The sequence below is a fragment of the Musca autumnalis genome, unplaced genomic scaffold (assembly GCF_047663935.1).
Source record: "Musca autumnalis isolate F117 unplaced genomic scaffold, ASM4766393v1 scaffold_3, whole genome shotgun sequence".
Lineage (NCBI taxonomy): Eukaryota > Metazoa > Arthropoda > Insecta > Diptera > Muscidae > Musca > Musca autumnalis.
The window spans coordinates 240,587,945-240,613,693 of NW_027411866.1; the positions used below are offsets into that span (position 1 = coordinate 240,587,945).

At 31.8% G+C, this 25,749-nt stretch overlaps 1 protein-coding gene across 10 annotated transcripts in view; it reads right to left on the minus strand.

Annotated features, from left to right (window-relative positions):
* Positions 1 to 25,749, minus strand: part of dnc (phosphodiesterase dunce) — a 1,334,769-nt gene that overhangs the window by 601,894 nt on the left and 707,126 nt on the right. For 3 of the 10 annotated variants that reach the window (XM_073977496.1, XM_073977494.1, XM_073977516.1), the window contains exon 1: positions 22,235 to 22,624. The exons of 3 other annotated variants lie outside the window; for them this stretch is intronic. The gene's annotated coding sequence lies outside the window, so the exon portion shown is untranslated. Of the gene's footprint in view, positions 1 to 22,234; positions 22,625 to 25,749 lie in introns of those variants that run through there. 4 more of the 10 variants (XM_073977498.1, XM_073977495.1, XM_073977497.1 and 1 more) reach the window with 2 other exon arrangements.

The window sequence follows — 25,749 nt, forward strand, 5'->3', positions numbered from 1 at the left end:
CTTCTGTTATGAAACAAAACACAGCGGAAATGTATCTTCTCCTCCCCCCACTGTGGGTGGAGAGATTTCATTTGTTGGTTAAACATAAAGCCATCATCGAATTTGGTAAGAGAAGAGCATGCAAAGCGACAGCGACCTGACACCATTTAGGAAACCTTACAACTTTAGAAGAAATTACCTCCAAATGAACTTCAGACAATTCATTTAAGGCCAAAGTCGGTGTGCTTTTGTTTATATTTTTTATAGGTTAAGTGTTTAAAGGGGCTTAAAGGTGGACGACATTAAATGTTGAAGAGAAAATAATTGAGAATATGAAGGAATGATTTTTTTACATTTTTTTAAAAATCGTAGAATTAATAAAAAATGTTTTCAAACAAAGTAAATACTTTAAAAATAATTTTTCAAACAAGATGTATTGTTTTAAAAAATTGATTTTCAAACAACGTAAATGTTTTTACAAAATATGTTTCTACTTATCGCGCATTTTTTAAAAAAAAATATTATTTCATGCAATTGCTTTTTCTGAAAAATTGTTTTCCATAACATATGATTTTTTGATTTTTTTTTCATAAAACTTGATTTCTAAAAATGTTTTATGAATAAAAATTTAAAAAAAAACATGCAACCTGCATTTAAAAAGGATTATCTAATCTAGATTTTTTAAAAACTAAATTTCCATAAAATTGAATTTTTTAAAAAATATTCATTCATAAAATTGCATTTTTAAAATATATGTTTTCATAAAATTTAATTGCACAAACATTTTTTCTCCGCAAGGGGGTTTAATTATTTTTCATCCAACGTAAATTTTTTATCTAATGTGCAATTTTAAAAAAATATTTTTTCATTCATCGTGGATTTTTTAAGAAATATATTTTTAATTTTTTTTAATATTTTTAATTTTAGTATTTTTAATATTTTATTTTATAAGAACGTGGATTTAAAAGACGTTTTATTTTATTAGAACGTGGATTTAAAAACAAATATTTTTTTAGTCATCGTTGATTTTTTTTAATATTATTTTCAGATTTGATAAAAAGTTTTATCTAATCTCGATTTTTTAAAAAATTTCTATAAAATTTAATTTAAAAAAACTTTCATTCATAGAATTGCATTTTTAAAATACATTTTTCATAAAATTTAATTGCTCAAAATTTTTTTCTCCGCAACGTGGGTTTAATTATTTTTCATCCAACGTAATTTTTTTATCTAATGTGCAGTTTTAAAAAAAAATATTTTTTTCATTCATCTTGGATTCTTTAAAAATATATTCTTTATTTTTTTTAAAAATAATTATTTTGTTTTGATCCAACGTGGATTTTGTAAAAGATATTTTATTTTATAAGAATCTGGATTTAAAAATGTAAAAACCCACACCTTTCGGACTGTTTTCTCAAGAAGTATGGACTTGCCCCTGAAAAACTTTTACTGTTGTAATTGAGGCTGCGAATGCATGTTGCTTCAACAAAAATCAAAGGGATTCGAGAGCAGGTTTTAAAGTGAATTTATCCAAAAATTTGTGTGGGAGGTACCCGAAGGAGTGGACAAATATAGTCCATATTCGAACCAGACTTATATCTGGTAGATATATTAGGCTGTGTAAAGTATGGACCAAATCGGTGTCTCCCATCAAGAGTTATCGTGCGCACAATTTTTCCGATCATTTTGGAACTTTTGTGGGGGAGGTACCTGAAGGAGTGGACCGATATGGCTTACCTTCGAACTTAAACTAAGGTTGCACAAAATATTACGAAGGTCATATTTTGGACCGAATCGGCAGATCCGTTCAAGAGTTATCTTTCCCTCCAACCACTACACACGGTGTCATAGGGATTTTTTGCAACTTTCAGTATATTTTCTCAGGAAGTATGGACTTGCCCCTGATGAAAGTTGTACCGTCGTATGGGGGGTAGTGAATACAAGTTGCTACAACAAAAATCAAAGCGATTCGAGTGCAGGCCCTACACTGAACTTTTCCGAAATTTTGTGTGGGAGGTACCCGAAGGAGAGGACCGATTGAGTCCATATTGAAACCTTAAATAGGTGTGGTACACATTTCACGATGGGCAAATCGGTTAACCCTTCAGGAGTTATCGTGTGCACAAATTTTCCGAACATTTTCGAACTTTTTGGAGGTGCCGGAAGGAGTGGACCGATATAATCCATCTTCGAACTTAAACTAAGTTTGGACAAAATATTACGAAAACCAAATTTTGGACCGAATCGCTTGATCCGTTCAAGAGTTATCGCACTAGCCAGCCAGACAGACAGACGGACATGGCTAAATCAACTCCAAATTGTCTGAAACACATTTCGTCAAAAACATACTTGGGGTCTAAACCCATTATTTCGATGAGGTACATTTTGCCCGTATGAAAGTGTATATACCCTCGTTACCATAAATACTAAGGGTATAAAAAATTATTTTACATAAACGTGGATTTAGTAACAAAATTTTTCATTCAACGTGGACTTTTTAAAAAATATTATTTTCATTCGTCGTGTTTTTTAATATATCTTTTTTCCATTCAACTTGTATATTTTTTCATTGAACATGGATTTAATAAATAATATTGTTTTCATTCTACTTGGATTTTTAAAAAATATTTGTTTCATCCAACGTGGATATTTTTTTAATTTTTTTTATGCAACGTGGACTTTTAAAAATATACATTTTTTCTCATTCTACATGGATTTTAAAAATATATTTTTTTTATCCAACGTGGATCTTTAAAAATGTTTTTTTCATCCAACGTAGAGCTTTAAAAATATTTTTTCATCCAACGTGGATTTAAAAAAATACATTTTTGTCCAACGTGGATTTAAAAAAATACATTTTTGTCCAACTTGGATTTAAAAAAAATACATTTTTGTACCACGTGGATTTAAAAAAATACATTTTTGTCCAACGTGGATTTAAAAAAATATTTTTATTTTTTCCATCCAACGGCGACGTAAAACAAAATGTTTCAACCAATGTGGATTTTAAGAAATATTTTTTCATCTAACGTGGATTTTTTAAGAAATATTTTCTTATCCAAATTGGATTTTTTAAAAAAATATTTTTCGTTGGGTTGGGTTTTTAAAAATTATTTTTTTTCATTCAATGTGGATTTTTAAAAACTATTTTTTTATCCACGTGGATTTAAAAAAAAAGATTTCATCCATCATGGTTTTTTTTTAGAAAATATTTCTTTTATCCAACGTGTATTTTAAAAAACAAATATTTTTTTCATCCACGTTGGATGGATTAATTGGATGAATTAAAAATATTTTTTTATCCAACGTGGGTTGAATTTAAATTTTTTTTTTTTACGAACGTGGATTTTTTTAAAAAAACAATTTTTTTCATCCATCGTTGTTTTTTTAAATATTTCTTCATCCACGTTGGATGGATTGATTGGATTAATTAAAAAAATATTTTTCACCTAACATGGGTGGATTTTAAATTTTTTTCATCCAACGTGGATTCTTAAGATATTTTTTTTCATCCAAGGTGGATTAATATTGAAAAAATATATACAACGAGGATTAGTGTTTAAAAATATATAGTAAGCGGATTAATATTTAAAAAATTTTACAACGTGGACAAAATCCAACAAAACAATTTTCCAAAGTAGTTTTATAAAAAATATATTTTCCAATGTGGATCTTTTAAAAAATATTTTCCAACCAATGTGGATATTTTAAAAAAATACTTTTCCAACCACTGTAAATCTATAAAAATATTGTTTCCAACGTGGATTTAAAAAAAATGTTTTAACGTGGAGTTTTTATAAAATATTGTTTTTAACGTGGATTTTTTTTAAATATTTTTTTTCAACGTGGATTTTTTAAGAATTTTTTTGCCAACGTGGTTTTTTTAAATATATTTTTCCAACTTGGATTTTTTTTAATATATTCTTAAATATATTTTTTCCAACGTGGATTTTTTTGAATATGTTCTTAAAAATGTTTTTTCCAATGTGGATTTTTTTGAATATGTTCTTAAAAATGTTTTTTCCAACGTGGATTTTGTTTGAATATGTTATTAAAATTTTTTTTTTCATATATATATTGAAAATTGAATTTTTAAAAAATATTTTCCATAAAATTGGATTTTTTCAAAAATATTTTCCAAATTTGGATTCCTTCAAAAATATTTTTCTTTCTTAAAACATTAATTGTTTTTAATAATTTTTCTTTAAGCTATTCATAAAATTGGATTTTAAAAAAATTAGGATTATTATCAAATAGGTTTTCATAAATTTGGAGTTATTACAAATGTTTTTCAAAAAATTAGACTTAGAATTAGAATTTTTAATTTTGGAGCGGAACAACTTTTATTATTAGAATTTATCTTATGTACATATTTTATTTTAATACTTTACGTAGACGTTTTCACTAATTTAATTAATATTACGCAACATATGTTTAAATATTTGAATTTAACAGCTAAAAATGCAACCATGTATATATTTTGTAAATAGTACTATTAATTACATCTTTGATCTTAATACCATTTTGTACGACTAATACTATTCGCGTCTCATCCTAAGTACTTAAGTAAATCAAAATTTCAATAAAATCGTTCTCATTCTGTAGCTAGAGTTGAAGGCTTAACTTCAATACCACGCTTGCCCAAGTTGATGGACTCAGATGTTTTGCTGGAAATAATAGCTAAATGGAGATTCAAGTACCATTTTAAATTAATTTCGTTGTTCTATTCTTCTTTAATTTTTTTTTTCAATTTTTAATATAAATAATATTAATTTGTCAAATTTTTTCTAGAAAATCTTTCTTTCTTTCCCTTAAAAAAATTGCTTATCTCATGTGAATTTTTCAAAGAATGATTTTCATTTAACCTGGATTTGAATGAACATTTTCTCATCCAAAGTAGATTTTTTAAAGAATATTTTTAAACAATAGTTTTCGTTATTCTTAAACAAATAGTTTTCAATATAATTTTAATAACATTTTTTTTCAATTTATGTTCATAAAATAGGATTAACAAATTTTTAATTTTTAAATATATTGGCTCGTAAAATGTATTTTTCAAGAAATTAGATTGTTAAACAAAATTTCATCCAATATGATTTTTTTAATTAAAATTTCTCATCCAACGTTTTTCAAAGAAAATCTTCTCATGTAACGTGGATTTTTTAAGAAAACCATTGCAAAGGATTCGATTCTTTAGAAAAGTTTCTCATCCAACGTTAATGTTTTAAAGAATATTTTCATATCTTTTTAAAGAAATGTCTCAATATTGTTCGTAATCATTTCCAATATTTAAAAAAAAAACATTTGTTTTAAAGAATATTTTTTTAAAACTGTATTTTTGAAAGAAAATATTTCTTAAGTAGTATTTTTCAATAGAATATATTGTAACGAATATTTTTCAATATGTCTTAGGGAATATTTTCCCATATTTTAAAGAAATTTATGTAAAGATTTCTTATCAATATTTTCTTTAATAAATATTTCCTTCAATAATATTTTTTTGTAAATATTTTTAAAGTGGCCTTGGTTATTTATTCTGTTTATTAGAGTTTTGAAGACTATAAGATATATTCTCTTTTTCTTAATTTTTTTAATTTATTTTTTCAGGGCAACCCTTTCATTTTCACATAATAATTTCAATTACTTAATCCATAAATCAAAATAGAACAGGCAGAAAGAAAGAAAAACAACAGACAATTTGTCATAAAAGTGCAACATTATTGCCAACAATTGCTGCTTGCCTTGACAGCTGGGTACCCGTGCCCGAGCCCACCCGCCACCATTACAGTCGATCTGTGTGCAGCCATAAACTAGACACGACGATAACATCTTAATAACACTTTAAGAGATCTCATTGTAATTATCTGGGGCTGTTAACAATATGATCCAAGTACTTAGAGCAAATAGACTGAGAGACAGATAGCCCGCCAGCCACCCCACCTAGACAAGTTCAAATGGCTATGGCGATGATGATGATGTTAGATGGTGGAAGATACCCAGAGCAACTATCCTTATGGCATTTATTGTGTGTATCCTTTTTTTTACTCAATTAATAAAATTCTGCTTAATGATGCTGATGATGATTATTAGGAGGGGTGGGAACATACATACACACATTATGAGATGAACATAACGCAAGTTGCTTATTTTTAGTTTAATTAGAAACTCAATGAAATTCATGTTTTTTTTTTTTTTTTTTTTGTTTTTGGCACTTAAGAGAAATGCCTTGCCACAATTACAATGTCTAAATAATCCATCAAAAATATTGCGCTATGCATGAGTGGTGGCAGCATGTTGTGTGGCACGGCCCTTCTTTCGACCATGGTAAACAATTTACACGCTTTTCTGCTTTTTTCATGGTAAATTGAGTAGCATTGCCTTTCGTTCGTCAGACAAATGGTTTTCATCATTAGAATCAATGGATGTTGCCCAAAGAACAAGAGACTTTTGTCTCATTGCATTGTATTTTTGTTTCAAAAATTTGACAACTACTCTAGAAAAGACAATACGTTTCTGTGTATCTCATTTAAACAAATAATAAACACATTCCTAAACGTTTTTCCGCTTCTGTTTTCGATTTACAATAATTTCATCAAAAGAGAAAAAAATTAACATTGAAATGATAATTGAAATATTAAATACAAACACGCAATGCGAACAAAAATTGTTGAAAGGTAAAAAAATAATACAAATTTTTTGGCACAATGTTCTGAAATGTGGGATTTTTACTTTGAGATAATATTTGCCTATAGACAGAGATATACAAAAATTATTTTTGGTTCACATTGACATATGTATGTACATATTTTTTTATCTGCCAGAATCGTAAAACATTATAAAAATAGAGATATTTAAGTAAATACATACATAAATATATATGTATGTCATATGTATGTATGCTGAAAAAAAAAACGACAGAAAATCATCTCTCCCAGACCGACAAATTCAGCCTTCATCACTTCATTGCCTGTCAATCAAAGCGGAAGATTCAGGAACATGACATTTCAATGGAAATAAATAATAAGGTATTAATGATGAAGGCCATTGGAGGGAGGTTAAAGAATAATCCTAAGACTAATTTAGTTACGGCCTAAATATTGCAATCGCGGAGCAACATTGACGTAGCAAAACCACCATCTATTAAAAATGACATATTAAAAAATATGATAAAATATTGGTTTTTAAAAAGTCCACGTTGAATAAAAAAATATTTTTTAAAAAATCAACGTTGAATAAAAAAAATTAAAAAATCAACGTTGAATAAAAATTTTTTTTTTTAAAAAATCAACGTTGAATAAAAAAAATTAAAAAGTCAACGTTGAATAAAAAAAATATTTTTTTAAAAAAATACACGTTAAATAAAAAAAATATTTTTTAATAAAAAAACAATATTTTTTTAAAAAATCCAACTTGAATGTAAAAAATATTTTTTAAGTTTTTGTATGAAAAAATATTTTTTAAAAAATCCACCTTATTGTATGAAAAAAATTAAAAATCCGCGTTGTTTTATAAAAGATGTTTTTTTTTTTAAAGAATTCAAGAATTTTTCTATTAAAAAAATACATATTTTTTTAATTTTTTTTTTTTTTAATCCACGATTATTGGAAAAATATATATTTTTTTAATTTCACGTTGATTCGAAATTTTTTTTTTAAAAATTCATCAATAATATATTAAAAAAAAATCCGCATTGATTGGAAAAATATATCAAAAAAAATCCACATTGATTGTAAAAAATATATATTTTTTTAACAAAATCCACTTTGATTGGAAAAAAATATATTTTTTTTAACAAAATCCCCGTTGGTTGGAAAAAATATATTTTTTTTTTAAATCCACGTTGATTGGAACAAATATATTTTTTAAAAAAATCTCGTTGATTGGGAAAAAATATTATTTTTTAAAAAATCCACGTTGATTGGAAAAAATATTATTCTTTAAAAAATCCACGCTGATTGGAAAAAAATATTATTTTTTAAAAAATCCACGTTGATTGGAAAAAATATTATTTTTTAAAAATCCACGTTGTTGGAAAGAAAAAATATTATTTTTTAAAAAATCCACGTTGTTGGAAAGAAAAAATATTATTTTTTATAAAATCCAAAAATCCATATTATTTTTAAAAAATCCACGTTGATTGGAAAAAAATATTATTTTTAAAAATCCACGTTGTTGGAAAGAAAAAATATTATTTTTAAAAAATCCAGGTTGATTGGAAAAAATATTATTTTTTAAAAAATCCAGGTTGATTGGAAAAAATATTATTTTTTAAAAAATCCAGGTTGATTGGAAGAAATATTATTTTTTAAAAAATCCACGTTGATTGGAAAAAAAATTTTATTTTTTAAAAAATCCACGTTGATTGGAAAAAATATTATTTTTAAAAAAATCCACGTTGATTGGAAATAATAATATTTTTTAAACAAGTAAAAAAGTATCAGTCGGCTTTGCCGACAGAGATATACCCTCAGCCTGTGCAAATTGAAACACTTTTTTCACAAAAAACTTATGTATTTGGGGGGTTTCAAAATTTTGGTCGTATGAACCGACAAAAATGTTGATTAGGATTAAAGTTCAAAAATTTTGCGGAAAAGGTACTTAAAGGAATGGACTGACATAGACCATGGGGGTGGCATAGGGGGTTTTTACACCCTTCGGGCTGTTTTCTCAAGAAGTATGGACTTGCCACTGAAACAACTTTTACCATCCTAAAAAATCAAAATGATTCAATAGCAGGTCTTAAAGTGAACTTATCCAAAATTTTGTGTGGGAGGTACGGGATGGAGTGGACAAATATAGTCCATATTCGAACCTGATCTATATCCAGGTATTATGAGAATGTGTAAAGTATGGACCAAATCGGTCACTCCCATCAAGAGTTATCGTGGGCACAATTTTTCCGAATATTTTTGAACTTTTGTGGGGTAGGTACCTGAAGGAGTGGACCGATATGGCTTATCTACGAACTTAAACTAAGTTTGGAAACAATATTACGAAGCCCAAATTTTGGCCGGAATCAGCATTTCCGTTCGAGAATTATCTTGCGCTTTCACCCATAAACATGGTGTCGTAGGTTTTGTTTTTCAACTTTCAGGCTATTTTTTCAGGAAGTATGGACTTGCCCCTGGGGAAACTTGTACCTTCGTATAGGGGCCAGTGAATACAAGATGTTAGAGCAAAAACCAAGGCGATTCGAGAGCAGGTCCTAAATTGAACTTTTCCGAAATTTGGTGTGGGAGGTACTCAAAGGAGTTTAACGATTGAGTCCATATTGGAACCTCATCTAAGTCTGGTAGAAATTTCATAATGTGCAAAGTATGGACCAAATCGGTTCCTCCTTTCAAGATTTATCGTACGCACAAATTTTCCGAACATTTTCGAACTTTTGTGGGGGAGGTACCGGAAGGGGTGGACCGATATAATCCATCTTTGAACTTGAACTAAGTTTGGAAAAAATATTACGAAAGCCAAATTTTGGACCGAATCGGCAGATCCGTTCGAGAGTTGTCTTGCGCCCCAACCACTACACACGGTGTCATGGAGTTTTCTGTAACTTTCAGGCTATTTTCTCAGGAAGTATGGACTTGTCCCTAATGAAACTTACAGCGTCGTATAGAGTACAGCGAATACAACTTGCGTAAACAAAAATCAAAGCAATTCGAGACCAGGTCCTAAACTTAACTTTTCCGAAATTTTGTGTGGGAGGTACCCGAAGGAGTGGACCGATTGAGTCCATATTGGAACCTCATCTAAGTTTGGTAGAAATTACACGATGTGCAAAGTATGGGCCAAATCGGTTATTCCCTACAAGAGTTATTGTGCGCACAAGTTTTGCGACCATTTCTGAACATTTGTGGGGGAGGTACCTGAAGGAGTGGACCTATATGGCCCATCTTCGAACTTAAATCGAATCTGAACAAAATATTTCGATACCCAAAATTTGAACCGAATCGATTGATCCGTTCGAGAGTTATCGTGCGCACCAGCCTGCCAGACAGACAGACAGACGGACGGACATTGCTAGATCTACTCAAAATTGTCTGAAACGCATATCGTACAAACATACTTGGGGTCTAAAACTATTATTTCGATGAGGCACATTTTTGGTCGTATCAAAGTGTAAATACCCTCTTTAGCCTAAAGGCTGAGGGTATAAAAAATCCACGCTGAATAAAAAAAATATTTTTTTTTTAAAAAAATTCACGTTGAATTAATAAAAATATTTTTTTCTAAATCCACGTTGAATAAAAAAATATTTTTTTTAAATCCACGTTGAATAAAAAAATATTTTTTTTTAAATACACGCTGAATAAAAAAATATTTTTTTTTTAAAAAATTCACATTGAAGTTGAATATAATAAAAATATTTTTTTTAAATCCCCGTTGAATACAATAAAGATATTTTTTAAAAAAATCCACGTTGAATGAAAAAACAATATTTAAAAAAACAAGTTGAATGAAAAAACAATATTTTTACAAAATCACGCTGTTATATGAAACAAATATTTAAAAAAAAATGTAAGTTGTTGTATGAAAAAATATTTGTTTAAAAAATCCACCTTGTTGTATAAAAACTTATTTTTTAAATAATCCACGTTGTTGTATGAAAAAATATTTTTTTTTTAAATTCACGTTAATTGGAAAAATATATAGATTTTTTTCTTAAATTCTTGTTGATTAGAAAAAATATATTTTTTTAAAAAATCCACGATAATTGAAAAAATATATAATTTTTTTTAAATTCACGTCGATTGGAAAACTGTTATTTGTAAAAATCCACGTTGATTGGAAAAAATATATTTTTGTAAAAAAATCCAAGTCGATTGGAAAAAATATATTTTTTTAAAAATTCCACGTAGATTGGAAAAATATATTTTTTTTAAAAAATCCACGTCGATTGGAAAAAATATTTTTTTAAAAAAATCCACGTCGATTGGAAAAAATATTTTTTTTAAATACACGTCGATTGGAAAAAAATATATTTTTTAAAAATTATTTAAAAAATTAGAAAATCAACGTTGAATAAAAAAATTAGAAAATCAACGTTGAATAAAAAAATTAGAAAATCACAAGTTGAATATAATAAAAATATTTTTTTAATCCACGTTGAATATAATAAATTTTTTTTAAAAAATCCGCGTTGAATTTAATGAAAATATGTTTTTTTTAATCCACGTTGAATATAATAATTTTTTTTTTAAAAAATCCGCGTTGAATATAATAAAAATTTGTTTTTTTTAATCCACGTTGAATATAATAAATATATATTTTTTTAATCCATGTTGAATATAATAAAAATATTTTTTTTTTAAATCTACGTTGAATATAAAAAAATTATTTTTTTTTTAAATCCACGTTGAATGTAATAAAATTATTTTTTTTTTTAATTCACGTTGAATATAATAAAAATATTTTTTTAAATCCACGTAGAATATAATAAAAATATTTTTTTGAAAAAATATAATAAAGATATTTTTTTTTTAAATCCACGTTGGATGAAAAAACAATATTTTAAAAAAACCACGTTGAATTGAAAAACAATATTTTTACAAAATCACGTTGTTGTATGAAACAAATATTTTTAAAAAACAAATTAAGTAGTTGTATGAAAAAATATTTGTTTAAAAAATCCAGCTTGTTGTATAAAAAACATTTGTTTTTAATAATCGACGTTGTTGTTAAAAATCCACGTTGTTTAAAAAAAACTGTTTAAAAATCCATGTTGTTTAAAAAAAAAATTTGTTTAAAAATCCATGTTGTTTAATAAAAATTTTGTTTAAAAATCCAAAAAGAAATACTATTTTTAAAAATCCACGTTGTTTAAATTTCATCAATTCAATTTCAATTTTGTTGCACTGTGCAATATCTTATTCTCCGTTTTTATTGACACTTGGAGCAGTTAATTAAGCCCAGCTTATTGCGTGGGCTTCTTTATAAATAACATCTGGTATTGTTATTTGTTATAGCCATATTTAGCATTACACAAAAGAGATAAACTTCAATAACAATTAGCATTAAAAGCAGACCAGAGTTGTTGACTTCCTTTCTTTTTTGTGCTATTGTTTTTATAAAAAGAAAAATTCTTTAGAATAGTTATTTGAATTTGTTGCAGTGGGTGAAGCAGAGGCAGCAGCACCATCAACAGTTGTCTTTTATTGTCAATCGATTAATTAACATCATCCACAAGATAGATGTTTGATTAGAAAAGACAAATAAACATGAATGAAACGAAATAAATGCCCTCACGTGGTGTTGTAACCCAGCTGACGATGACAGCTAGCTGCTTACAAGCACCATTGTTTTTTAAATTGTTGTTATTGCCTTGGTGATTGAATAGAGAACCAAAGACACCCAAACGTTGGCTGGTGTAAATTACAAATTACGATGCTACTACCTTAAATGGGTCTGAAGCGGGAGATTACACAAGACACGCCGGCGCATTACTTGACGGATGTCAGTTGTTGGTGTTGACGTTTTTCGTGACGTTTTTTGTTGTTGTCGTCATTGCAGGCGGGAGGGGCTTACATTTTTGTTATATTGTTTTATAAATTGTTTTAATTTGTATGTCTGTCAGTTTGTTCTATTAGATGTTATTAATTGACGTTTATTATTTTCCGCCTATTTAAGATTTGTTATTATTTTCTTTAATAGATCTTACCTAAGGTAATAGCGATATGTGATAGTAATTTTGTTGTTGCTATAATTAATCAAACCCCTGTTATTTTTGAGGTTGCTAGAGGTAACTGGGTTAATGGAAGATTAATAAATACTAGATAAAGTCCAGTTTAAATGTTAAATATTTCTGTGGTTTTCTGGGAAAGTTGCATAAGTTGACTGCTGCCATTTTTGAGTTATTGTTAGGAAAAATTCGCTCTTGGAAAGGTACATTAAGATGCATGCCTCAAAATTTCTCCATAAAACTAAGTAACTCTAACTTTTAGATCTATGAATTTAAATTTGAATTCATTGTCTATATTGAAGAAGATTCTTGGAATGTTAGCTAGACACTCTGTGTGCAGTATTTTGAATTAAGAACATATTACCGTCACTCATTACTTTGTAATGAGGGAATTTAAGAAAGTTTGCCTTGTTAATTAAATAAAGTAATAATCCATTACTTTTCAAATTACTGATACTGCTAAATATTATCATACTTTGTAATGAGTTATGTTGCTTATGTGGCTCTCATATTCCTGCTAGAGAATATATGATAAGACTGCTTGATATTCAATTATGCTTACATATGTATGTACGTGCGTAACACGTCGATATCTCGCTGTAGGTCACACCTTATATTATGTATGCAGCAGCAACCAAAACATTTTATAGCCCAAGTGGTGCGTACATGTTTCGAATAAATTCATATTTGTTTCTTTAAATAATTGTTGAAGTGATTTTTAAATTGCTTAATATTTTAAAATATTTATTTCTTGATAATTTGGAACCGCTGCGCCCAACAACTAAATATATCCAGAAAGTATGTGCAAATTTATTTATACACTGACCGTGACAATAAGTTTACAAAATATGGTAGTGAATCACATAAGAGAAAAGTCTCTGGTTTTTCGGTTTTTCGAAAATATCGATTACTGTCAAGATGTCCAACAACCACAAAATATTTTGTGGACTAACAGGCAACCGATATTTGAGCAAAAAGTAACAGTCACAACTGATGGTGTGTACCCCGCCTAAAACCCCCAATGTCAACTAAAATCTATGGGCAAAATGGAAAAACGATCACAAGATAATCGATTATGCTATTTTCCTTCCAGATAAAACTCGACTTTTAGAATTTTGAATGTAGAAAGTCGATTAATGGAAAGTCGACTTACCTTCCCCTTAAATTTACCATCAGAATTAGTTTTATTGGTTTCTCAAGTCGTCGCACAGTGTCACGACCGTGGCCAAAAATGGTAAAAACTAAATACTTCGTTGAACAAATTTATTGATGGGGAGTGATAGAAAACATATTAATTAAGAAGAATCTGAATTTTGGTACTAATACGTGAAGTAGTTTTTGCTATATGAGGATTTAAATCCGACAATTTTAGTTAATACGTATTTTTGTGTTTTTTTTTTCTAAAATTAATAAATTATATTATGCGTTAATATTTAAAATTTAAAAGTAACGGTCGCTGCAAAAATGGTTCCTAAGTTCTCCTGGGATGTAATAAACTTGGCTACACTTTTGTTTGTATGTAAATATTAATCATATGGTGTTTACATTTACCCAAACATTTATTACTAAGTTTATTAATTTTCTGAAGCAAATTTTAAATTGAGTGGAGTGGGAAAAAAATTGTATAAAAGTGTATATCGATATTTTTTGCTGTATGAGTATTAAAAAGTGAGTACTTCAAATATATAAAGGTCCCAGCTGCAGAGGTTTGCAGACGAATGTGTCATTTCTCTTTTTCAGCGACCACCTCACTGAGAGGATACCCCCTTTTTTAACAAATCGTTTTGCGGTGTTGGCTATAGCGCGAAAACGAATAAACCGATAATCATATATTTTTGTGGGCTTATTAGGTACCTAATAATCTTGCTTTAAAACGAGTGAATTTAAAAAAAAAAACAATTTTTTAAAAAAATGTGAGCAGCGAAATATCAAAATTCGAATTTTTACAAAAAATTTACCGTTTTTGACCACTAATCGGTCAAAAATTTGTTTTAAAGGAAATTTCTCATATATAAATACAAGAGTTTGATATATTCAATATGCTCACAAACAATATGAAGACTAAACACCAAATTTCAGTCATATCGGGTGGATATTGAGGCCAAAACACTCAAAATACGGAAAATAAGGAGGCACGGTTCTATGGGGGCTATAGGAAGACGAGGACCTATACCGACATATTTCTGGTGGAAGGTTATAAGTCCCCCAACGGAGACTTAATACCAATTTTCAGCCATTTCGGTGTGATAATCAGGCTAAAACCTCCAAAATACCGAAAATCGGGAGGTACCGTCCTGTGGGGGCTATATGAAGGCGTGGACCTATGCAGACAAATTTCAAGGAGAAGGTATAATGCCCACTACGAAGCCTAAATAACAAATTTCAGCAATTTCGGTGTAATAATGAGGCTAAAATCTTGAAAATACCGATAATCGGGAGGTACCGTTGTATGGGGGCTATATCAAAACGTGGACCTAAGCCCACAATTCTCGTTGGAATGTTTGATACCTCTGCCGAAGGCTAACCACAAAATTTGAATACTTTCGGTAAGTCATTGTGTGTAAAAAATTCAAAATACCGAAAATCGGGAGGCACGGTTCTATGGGGGCTATACCAAAACGTGGACCGACCAACCCAACTTTTTGTCCTGAAGATTGCAAGTCAATAATAGGTACGTGTACCAAAATTTATGCTCCTACGACAACTCCTTCTATTTTTGGCCACAGTTAATATGAACTCGCGACATTGTGCGTCGCCAGCATGATTTATACACTTTCGACTTTTAGACTTTTGAGTGTAGAATGTCGATTAATCGAAACTCGACTTGCCTACCTCTAATATTTACCATCAAAAGTAGTTTTTTTTGGTTTCTTAAGTCGTCTCCAGCATGATTTATACACTTTCGACTTTTAGACTTTTGAATGTGGAAAGTCGATTAATCGATAATTCGAAAGTCGACTTACCTACCCCTAATATTTACCATCAAAAGTCGTTTTATTGGTTTCTTAAGTCGTCTTCTGCATGATTTATACACTTTCTACTTGTAGACTTTTGAATGTAGAAAGTCGATTAATCGAAACACGACTTACCTACCCCTAATATTTACCATCAAAAGTAGTTTTATTGATTTCTTAAGTCGTCTCCAGCATGATTTATACGCTTTCGACTTTTAGACTTTTGAATGTAGAAAGTCGATTAAACGATTAATTGAAAGTCAACTTACCTACGCCTAATATTTACTATCAAAAGTAGTTTTATTGGTTTCTTAAGTCGTCTCCAGCATGATTTATACGCTTTCGACTTTTAGACTTTTGAATGTAGAAAGTCGACTTACCTACTCCTAAAATTTACCATCAAAAGTAGTTCCATTGGTTTTTTAAGTCGTTTCCAGCATGATTTATACACTTTTCCATGCACCAATTATTAATGTACTTTTTCCACTCCGACTGAGACACCTTCAAAACATGGTTTTTGAACGCTTCAACATCATCTACTGGCTACGAAAATCGTTGAACACACCGTTTTTTCCTGATGTGTGGGAATAAAATTAAGTAATTGGCTTCCACAGGTATTCCAAGCCATGTCTTAATTTGGTATCCCAACAAAGCTCATTCGGCTTTGTAAAATTACTTTAACTGACACGAGATCTTCAGGTTAAATAGGAAAGAACCTCTCCGAAGAGTTATGTACCAAAAGAGGTTTCAGGCAAGGAGACAGCCTTTAGTGTGATCTCTTCAACATACAGCTGGAAAAGGTTATACAAGAGGCAAACGTTAAAAGAAATTGCACAATCTACACCAATAGCCACATGTTCCTTGCTTATGGTGATGATATAGACATCATGGGACGAACAGTAAAAGAAGTAACCAATACCTTTATGAATGAGAAATGAGAATCTGCTAAAGTTGGTCTGGTGGTAAACGGCGAGAAGACCAAATTTATGGTGTCTACGCGCAATGCGTCCATTGAGCTCGGGCCATCTTTTGAAGTTGGTTCCTATAATTTTGAGATAGTAAAAGACTTCGCCTACCTCGGCACCGCCGTAAACACAACAAACAACATCAGTTGTGCAATAAAGAGAAGAATTGTTGTCGTTTAAAAACAAAGCCACATCTCGTCAAAACAAAAACAACGCTTTACAAAACCCTGATAGTACCCGCGCTGATGTATGGTTCCGAAGTGTGGGTACTTGCGCAAGCAGATAAGGCCGTGCTTGGTGTGTTTGAGAGAAAAATATCGACGTCGCATGAACCACATTAAACGTATCGAGATGCAGCGATTGCGTTGGCTAGGTCATATCATAAGAATAAGCGATGGTGAACCCGCTAAAAAGGCGTATAAATACGGGCCGCTAGGCGATGCACGCAGAATAGGCAGACCAAGGAATGAAAGGAAAAGGATAGAAAGGAATGGCGGAAACATGTGGATGAAAAGATGAAAAGGCGCGGTATTTCAGATAGCGAAGCACAAATGTTCTGTAATGGGCCACCTAAGGAAGTAAGGAGATTTGTAATGAGCCTGTTGCTTGGCAGAGTTTTCGTGTCATTATCATAGGAAGCATGGCATTGTCCATGAGAAATTGTCGTTTTCCTGTCCACTTTCAACCACAAGGGTAAGGGCAAAAAATACTAAAACTGTTTTACTTTTATTTTACTGCATGAATATTGATTTTATTTAAATTATTATTGTTTTTATTTTTTTTTTTAATTTAAATTTCAATGGGCATTTCCAATGTCATAATTTGAGGAATAGCATCCTTGGTTACCTTGGGCATATCTCTTGTAAGACGTGGGATATTTCTAACCATGCGAATAAGATGGGGTACATTTTGAGGAACGAAATCTTTGGTTAATCTTGATGGTATAAAGGTGGACATCATTGGCAAATCATCTGTTGAGGGTTTAAGATATTCTCTGGTTAATCGCGTTGCATGAAATTGGTGGTAGCTGTCAAGTCATCTGTTGAAGGTTTAAGATTCATGGTAAATCCTGGAAAAGACCCAAGAGATACATATCGAAACTTACCACCTTTTACTATAGAAAAGCCTTCGACAGCCCATTACCTTCAAAGGTAGTGCAAGTCATGTCTGAATTTGGTATCACTTCAAAGCTTTTTTGGCTGTGTTAGATGACTTTAACTGACACCCGATTCTCAGTTAAAATAGAAAAGAACCTCTCCCAACAGTTCGGTACCAGAACAGGTTTCAGACAAGGATACAGCCTTTCGTATGACTTATTCAACATTCTACTGGAAAAGGTTATAGGAGATGCAGATGTTAAAATAAATGGCCACATGTTACTAGCTTAGACTGACAATATAGACATCATGAACCGATCAGTAAAAGAAGTAACTGATACATTTATGAAAGTCGAAGAAAAATATGCTAAAGTGGGTCTGGCGGTCAACGGCGATAAAACCAAGTTTGAGGTAGTAAAAGACTTCGTCAATCTCGGCATATGCACAAAAAATCAGTTGTGAAATGTGAAGAAGAATTAATTGTGTTGGCCAACAGATTCTACTTTGGCTTAAGAAAACAGTTTAAAAACAAAGCCACATCTTGTCGAATAAAAATAACGCTTTACAAAACACTGATACTATCCGTGCTGGTGCCACCGTGGTGATGTGGTATGCACACCCGGCTTGCAGTCAAAAAGTCTGCGGTTCATTTCCCAGGCCAGACAACATCAACAATTCCAAAGGTACCCCCAGTGAAATGTTGGCGACATTTCCTGAGAATTTAAGCCATGTTAAACTTCTCTACATGTGGTGTCGTAAGACACGTTGTTTGGATTCGGCGATAAACAGCAGGTCCCGTATCATTGAGCCAATGCGAATCGGTGTGAACTCATTGATATGAGATAAGTCTCCCTTGTCCCTTCTGGGATGTGTGTGGAAAATTATTATTATCATACTACCCGTGCTAATTTTCTAAAGACGGGGTATGTGGGCACGTAATTACACGTGCGTTGTCTAGGCATGTCGATAATTAACCCGACAAAAATGGGTATAAATTAGGGCCGCATGACGGCACACGCAAAACTGCAAGGTCAAGGCTTCGATGGTGCCAAGAAGTGGAAGACGAGATCGAAAAATGCGCTATTCCAAATTGGAAAATCAACGCATTAAATTGAGGTATGGAAATATTTTCTTAGTTCAGCTTGTTGAACAAATGTTTTTTAAGTAAGTAGTATGAGATAAATAAAACCAACTGCATTTAGTCTGTCCAGTTCAGAACTATCTCGCTTCAGCCGGGTTTCTGGTAAGAGTCAGGGGTGGGGCTGCCGAGTTAGAGTTGGTTAAAGAATACATTCTGTCAAAAATAGCTGTACTTCAGGTTATAGGCCCAACATTAGCCCGCTTTTGGAAGGTCATAACTGTCTGGTCTTGGCGGACTTAAATGCGTTGTGACATTCTGTCCTCGACAATGACCAGAGCGATATAGTACTGCATAGCATATTGATTGCTTTACGTTTTGCACGGTTGATGAGGACGACTCTAACAGAATTATCGCCAGATATAACCATCGTGTCACCTGGCCTGACAAATGACATGGCAATCTACCGTTTTACTTAGATCAAACCATCTACCCATAATTGCCTCCATCAGCAGACGACCCGATTTTATCTCCTCTGAACGCCGCACTTTTTTCAATATCAAATTTTACCAATCGCCGCTTTAGAGATCTGGCCATCCCTTCTGATGTTCGGGTAGCAGAAAGGACGTTCCGAGCAATCATCAAATACCCGAAGTGACAGCGAGCTGACATTGGAAGTTAACAGGTTAATTAAGCAGAACAATAACTAAATCATCTGAAGAGTAGCAGCATTGGAGCCGGAATAAGTGAATTATTGGCAATGGTTAAGTCGAACCTCGAACCCTAGAAAGAAGCAACACAGAACCACAGTCACTTTTGGTGACGTTACGCTGACTCATCCGAAGAGATGCGCAAGTTATTTTTAATCTCATGGAATCTCCATGGTAATGATGAAACAACTGTCGCTAGCCACCAACAAACTTCGTTCTCGAAGTCTGGAAAATAAGAAAGGTGCTTCCCCTACAGAAGCTAGGCTAGGATGCTGACAAAGGTGAATCGTACAAACCGATTTCGGTTTTTGTCTCTCGTAGCAAAGAAGTTTGAGGCTTTTAATTTTTCTCAACGTTTTGTTGTGTTGATTCAACTTCTGCAGGATGCTTTATTGAAACGCATTGAATATATTTCCAAATCATATTCTGAAATTTTTATACCGTCAGCCTTTAGGCTAGAAGGGTATATACACTTTGATACGAAAAATGTCTGTCTGTCTGTCTGGCTTGTGCGCACGATAACTCTCGAACAAATCAACCGATTCGAACCAAATTTTGGGTATCGTAAAATTTTGTCCAAACTTAGTTTAAGTTCGAAGATGGGCCATATCGGTCCACTTCTGGTAACTCCCCCACAAAAGTTCAAAAATTTTCTGTAAAATGGTCTGAATGATAACTCTCGAAGGGAGCAATCGATTTGGTCAAAACTTTGCACATCGTATTATTCCTTCCAGATAGAGATCTGGTTGGAATATGCACTATATCTGTCCACTCCTTCGGGTACCTCCCACAGAAAATTCGGATAAAGTGAAGTTTAAGGGCTCCTCTCGGATGGTTTTGCAATTTTTTTTTAGTAAGTTTTCCATGCGGCTCCCTTTATGACGGTACAATTTTTTGCCGGAGTAAGTCAATAATTCCTTATATATTGGCCTAAAAGCTCCAAGAAACCCTGACGGCACCAACCAAAATGGCAAATCCGCAAGATAATCCTCGCAGGGAATTTCTGATTGGTGCAGGCTTTGCACATCGTATTATTTCATCCAGTCATGTATCAGGTTGGAATATGGATTGTATCGGTCCACTCCTTCGAGTACCTCCCACACAAAATTCGGATAAAGTGACGTTTAAGAGCTCCTCAAGGATCGTTTTGATATTTTTTTTCAGTAAGTTTTTTTTGTGGCTCGTTTTACGACAGTACAATTTTTGGCCGAAGTAAGTCAATAATTCCTGAGATATTGGCCTAAAAGCTCCAAGAAACCCTGACGACACCAACCAAAATGGCAAATCCGCAAGATAATCCTCGCAGGTAGTATTATTTCATCCAGTCCAGTATGGGATTGAAATATAGACTATATCGGTGCACTCCTTCGGGTACCTCCCACACAACATTCGGATAAAGTGACGTTTAGGAGCTCCTCTCGCATCGTTTTGATTCTTTTTCAGTAGATTGTTGGAGCGGCCTCATTTACAATGATACATTTTGTTCCGGATTAAGTCAATACTTCCTAAGATAATGGCCCAAAAGCTTCAAAACCCTGTCGGATATTGAGCAAGATAACTCTAAAACTTTTTCAAAAATTTCTTTCAAACTTATTTTAACATAATTTAATATTTTGAGTCATTTATGAGGAAGTTTGGTTGCCAAAAATGTTTGGTATAGTATGTCAATGAAAGCCCACGTTACGGTACCTACAGATTTTAAAGCAAACACGTGATATAAAATCAATATATTTTATATACGGCATAATTATTGTGTTTGGTTTAGTTTTGTTGCTTTTTTCTTGGTCAGTGGCTGAGGGTATTTCTCCGTCAGCACAGCTGACTGATACGTCCTTACTTGTTTTAGTTTATACGTGTTCGTCGTAAACAATTGTATCAGAAATAACTAGGAATACTTGTTCCAAATAAAAATTTCATGTTTCGGTATAATATCAAAAATATCAGGCAATGTTGACATAGTATCCACAGTAATTCAACATCTTGAACATATTCACAATTTTACACCAACTGAATGAGAATTGTAGCATGTACAAGATTCGGCAATGCAGCACTTTCTTTATTTTATTTAATTTTTGTAACAAAACACAACAAATGAATATTCACAGCACTCAAGAGGCACTTAAATGTATTAATTTTTTTTACAAATTATATATTTTTGGCGTTTTTACAAATAATTTTAAAGAGAAAACACTTAAAAAACACAATGTGTTCTAAATTAATTTTCACATTATTCCAATTTTCTCAAAAAAGCACAGACACTTTTCAAAAGTAGATTTTTAATGGGCATGTGTAGGAATTAATGACAAACAATATATTATATTCAATATTGCTTTAAGGATTACACAATAGGCATTTTTGGGGCAAGCATACACATCCTATATAGGTCAGTTCTGCAGGCTAATAACCTCTACACAACTTGTGGAATTCAAGAAAAAAAAAACAGGCAAAATAATCACAATTTTTTTTATTTATTTTTTACTAATTTTTGTTGATAAATATTAATTAGCACTTGTGATACTCGTAGCTAGATAAAAACTCACACACACATTTACACAGACACAAACTCATACACTCAAATACACGTTTTTGAAAATATATTATAATTATTATGTATTTTTTATTTTTATTTTCTTCACAACAATGTGCGGCAGCACGACTATTTAGCACCATTAAAATAATTTAAAGCCTTTTTTATTTATTTTTTCTATCTTAAGGTGCTAATTATCATTATTATCATTGCTATGGCAGGCAAATATAATTGCCAAAATTTACATTTTCTATGCTTAATTTAACTTCATTCTTCTTTACTTCACTTCAACACATTTCAGAATTGTTGCTTTGTTTTTTTGAGCACAATATCCGTTTTAATTTAATTAATGATTAAAGCTCTTATCCACGAGCAGAGAAGCATCGAAACATCGAATAACCGAAAACACGATTTTGTTGTAATTTTCGTTAATTTTTATTTTACTTTTTTTCTTCGTTTATTTTTTTCTAATTAAACTTCAACGGCGCGCGTTTTTCTTTTGCCTTTCTTTCACGACAACGTTTGGACGAAATTTGAAGAAAACACAACAAAGAATTTTATTCTATTGCTCGAATAACGGCATCGACGAACGTGTGGTTTCCAACTAAATTTCCGCATTTTACACCTGCCAACCCACACGCTAACCACCCGCCATAAAACCATCATTGCCAGCATGTTTGATGCCAACATTGTGGTCGAACTTGAACTTACGGGTAGAAGTGAGAGAAGATGAGAGTAAAAAATTAAAAAGCTATTCAGCTGATTAGAGTGGATTGTTTTGTAAATAAACATTGGGGGAAGGTATGCCAATAGTTATATGTGAGATGTTTGAGGTAGTAGTATTATATCTAATTTGACTAAGTTTCTTTCAAATAATTTACATGGCATTAAACTTACATTGTCACGCAACCAGAACATTCGGAAATTACAAATAAAATTGCCACTTGACTTACCTGAAAAGAGAAAAAAATGGGAAAAGTCAATAAAAATATGAATTTCATTTCAAACATTTAAAATGTGTCGTGTTTTCATTGTCTATTTCATCGATAACACTGTGACACAAAATGGAGGTGAAAATCTGGGGTAGGAATAATTCCCTTTGGGGATGGAAGCCCTTGGTGAGTATATTAAGAATCGCGAAGGACAGATCCGCTGCACAGTGGTTCGGAATCGTTTTCTTTATACCCTCAGCATTTATGCTAACGAGGGTATATCACCAATATTTTTGAAAATTTAACATAGTTGAAGCCAAGGTTTACCCTTTTAGAACACGCGACATGTGATTGTACATTATACAAATTAAATGTTTTTGGCTAAAATGAGATGTTTTTGGACGTGGCAAAAAATATTGGCATCAGAAGTTAATTTGCGTGGAAGCTGTGGCTATATTTATGTTAAAAAATAGGTAAAAATGGGTTAAAGCCAACGTGTCTTTTTTGTTTTCTCTTGATTTGTGAATAAACCAAACTTTTCCCGATTTTCCTGCCAAAGTAAAAGTAAAAGCAAACTAAATAAGGATCATCTCACTAATGAATTACTTTTCAAAATTTGATCTGCTTCTACCATTAAATGATGCTGACGTTTTGGAGCCAGATTTACAGTGTTTTTTGACATTTTCTTCTAACTTCATTCCGCAAAGAGGGTTTTCAGAAAATCATATATAGCCGATGCTACATCTTAGCCTCCAAATTAAATTCCGAAAAGTATATACAAATTAAAATATATAGTCTTGTTGTACATGAAAATCATATGCGGACAAAATGATTTTGATAATTACGCGATTTACTCGTACACGTATTTTAAAATGCATATAAATTAACATGGGTTATGTGACCTCTATTTCCATTTCAGAAGCCTTGAGATATATCCTCAGCAACCCAATTATCTTCCTCAATAGGAAATCTTTTATATGAATGTCTATAAATCCGTATATTTTAATGGGAGATTTAAGCAAAATGAAGGAAGTATTCCTATAGATTATTTCAAAAATTGTATACTACATAATTAATGTGAAAAATATTTTTTCAAACAAAAAATTATTGTTTTAACCAAAATATGTGTTTATTTTGGCTGTGATATCGAAACTATAATACCAATCTGTATGATTTTAGTCTCATTTGATTCGCCGTGAAGTTTTGCTTATAGCGGGTAAATGGACCTTTATTTTGAAAAAAATTGACTTACATTCAATAATTTATAAATTTATTATACATTTCGCGAGTACTGAGTAACATTTAACAAATATTATGCAATCTACTACCTCAAGCCACTTCCAGATAACTTTTTAGTAACAATTGCTCGCGGTAAAATAATTAGCGTTTTTATAATAATTATACCCTCAGCCTTTAGGCTATGAAGGGTATATACACTTTCATACGGGCAAAATGTGCCTCATCGAAATAATGGTTTTAGACCCCAAGTATGTTTGGACGAAATGTGTTTCAGACAATTTGGAGTCGATTGAGCAATGTCCGTCCGTCTGTCTGTCTGGCTGGAGCGCACGATAACTCTCGAAGGGATGAACCGATTCGGTTCAAATTTTGGCTTTCGTAATATTTTGTCCAAACTTAGTTTAAGTTCGAAGATGAGCTATATCGGTCCACTCCTTCCGGTACCTCCGCCACAAAAGTTCGAAAATGTTCGGAAAATTTGTACGCACGATAACTCTTGAAAGGTGTAACCGATTTGGTCCATACTTTGCCCATCGTGGAGCGTGTACCAGACTTAGATCAGGTTTTAATATGGACTCAATCGGTCCACTCCGTCGGGTACCTCCCACACAAAATTTTGGAAAAGTTCAGTTTAGGAACATCTCTCGAATCGCTTTGATTTTTGCTTTAGCAACTTGTATTCACTGCCCTCCATACGACGGTATAAGTTTCATCAGGGGCAAGTCCATACTTCCTGAGAAAATAGCCTGAAAGTTGCAAAAAACCCCTATGACACCGTGTGAGGAGGTTGGAGGGCAAAATAACTCTCTAACAGGTCTGCCGATTCGGTCCAAAGTTTGGCCTTAGTAATATTTTGTCCAAACATAGTTTAAGTTCGAAGATAAGCCATATCGGTACACTCCTTCAGGTACCTCCCCCACAAAAGTTCAAAAATGTTCGGAAAAATTGTGCGTACGATATCTCTTGAAGAGAGTGGCCGAATTGGTCCATACTTTACACATCCTAATATATCTACCAGATATAGATCAGGTTCAAATATGGACTATATTTGTCCACTCCATCCGGTACCTCCCACTCAAAATTTCGGATACATGTTCACTTTAAGACCTGCTTTCGAATCACTTTGATTTTTGTTGAAGCAACTTGCATTGCTGCCTCAATTGCGATGGTAAAAGTTGTTTCAGGGGCAAGTTCATACTTCTTGAGCAAACATCCCTGAAGTTCTAAAAAACCCCTATGGTACCATATGTAGTGGCTGGAGATCCATTCTTTTCAGTATCTCCTCCGCAAAACTTTTGATATTAAATCCTAATAAACATTTTTGTCAGCTCAAACGCCCAACATTTTTAAAACTCCCTAAATACATGCGTTTTTTGGAAAAAAATTGTTTCAATATACACAGGCTGAGGGTATATCTCTGTCGGCAAAGCCGACTGATACTTTTTTACTTGTTTTTTTCTTTAAAACGAAAATAAAACCGCCATAACTTTTGTCCGCATCAAAAAAAAAAAAAAAAAAAACTGGCTCGCGAGCGGATTCGTACTGGGAATTTGTTTCTTAACCTACACGCAGAAAAATTTATGTTAGAA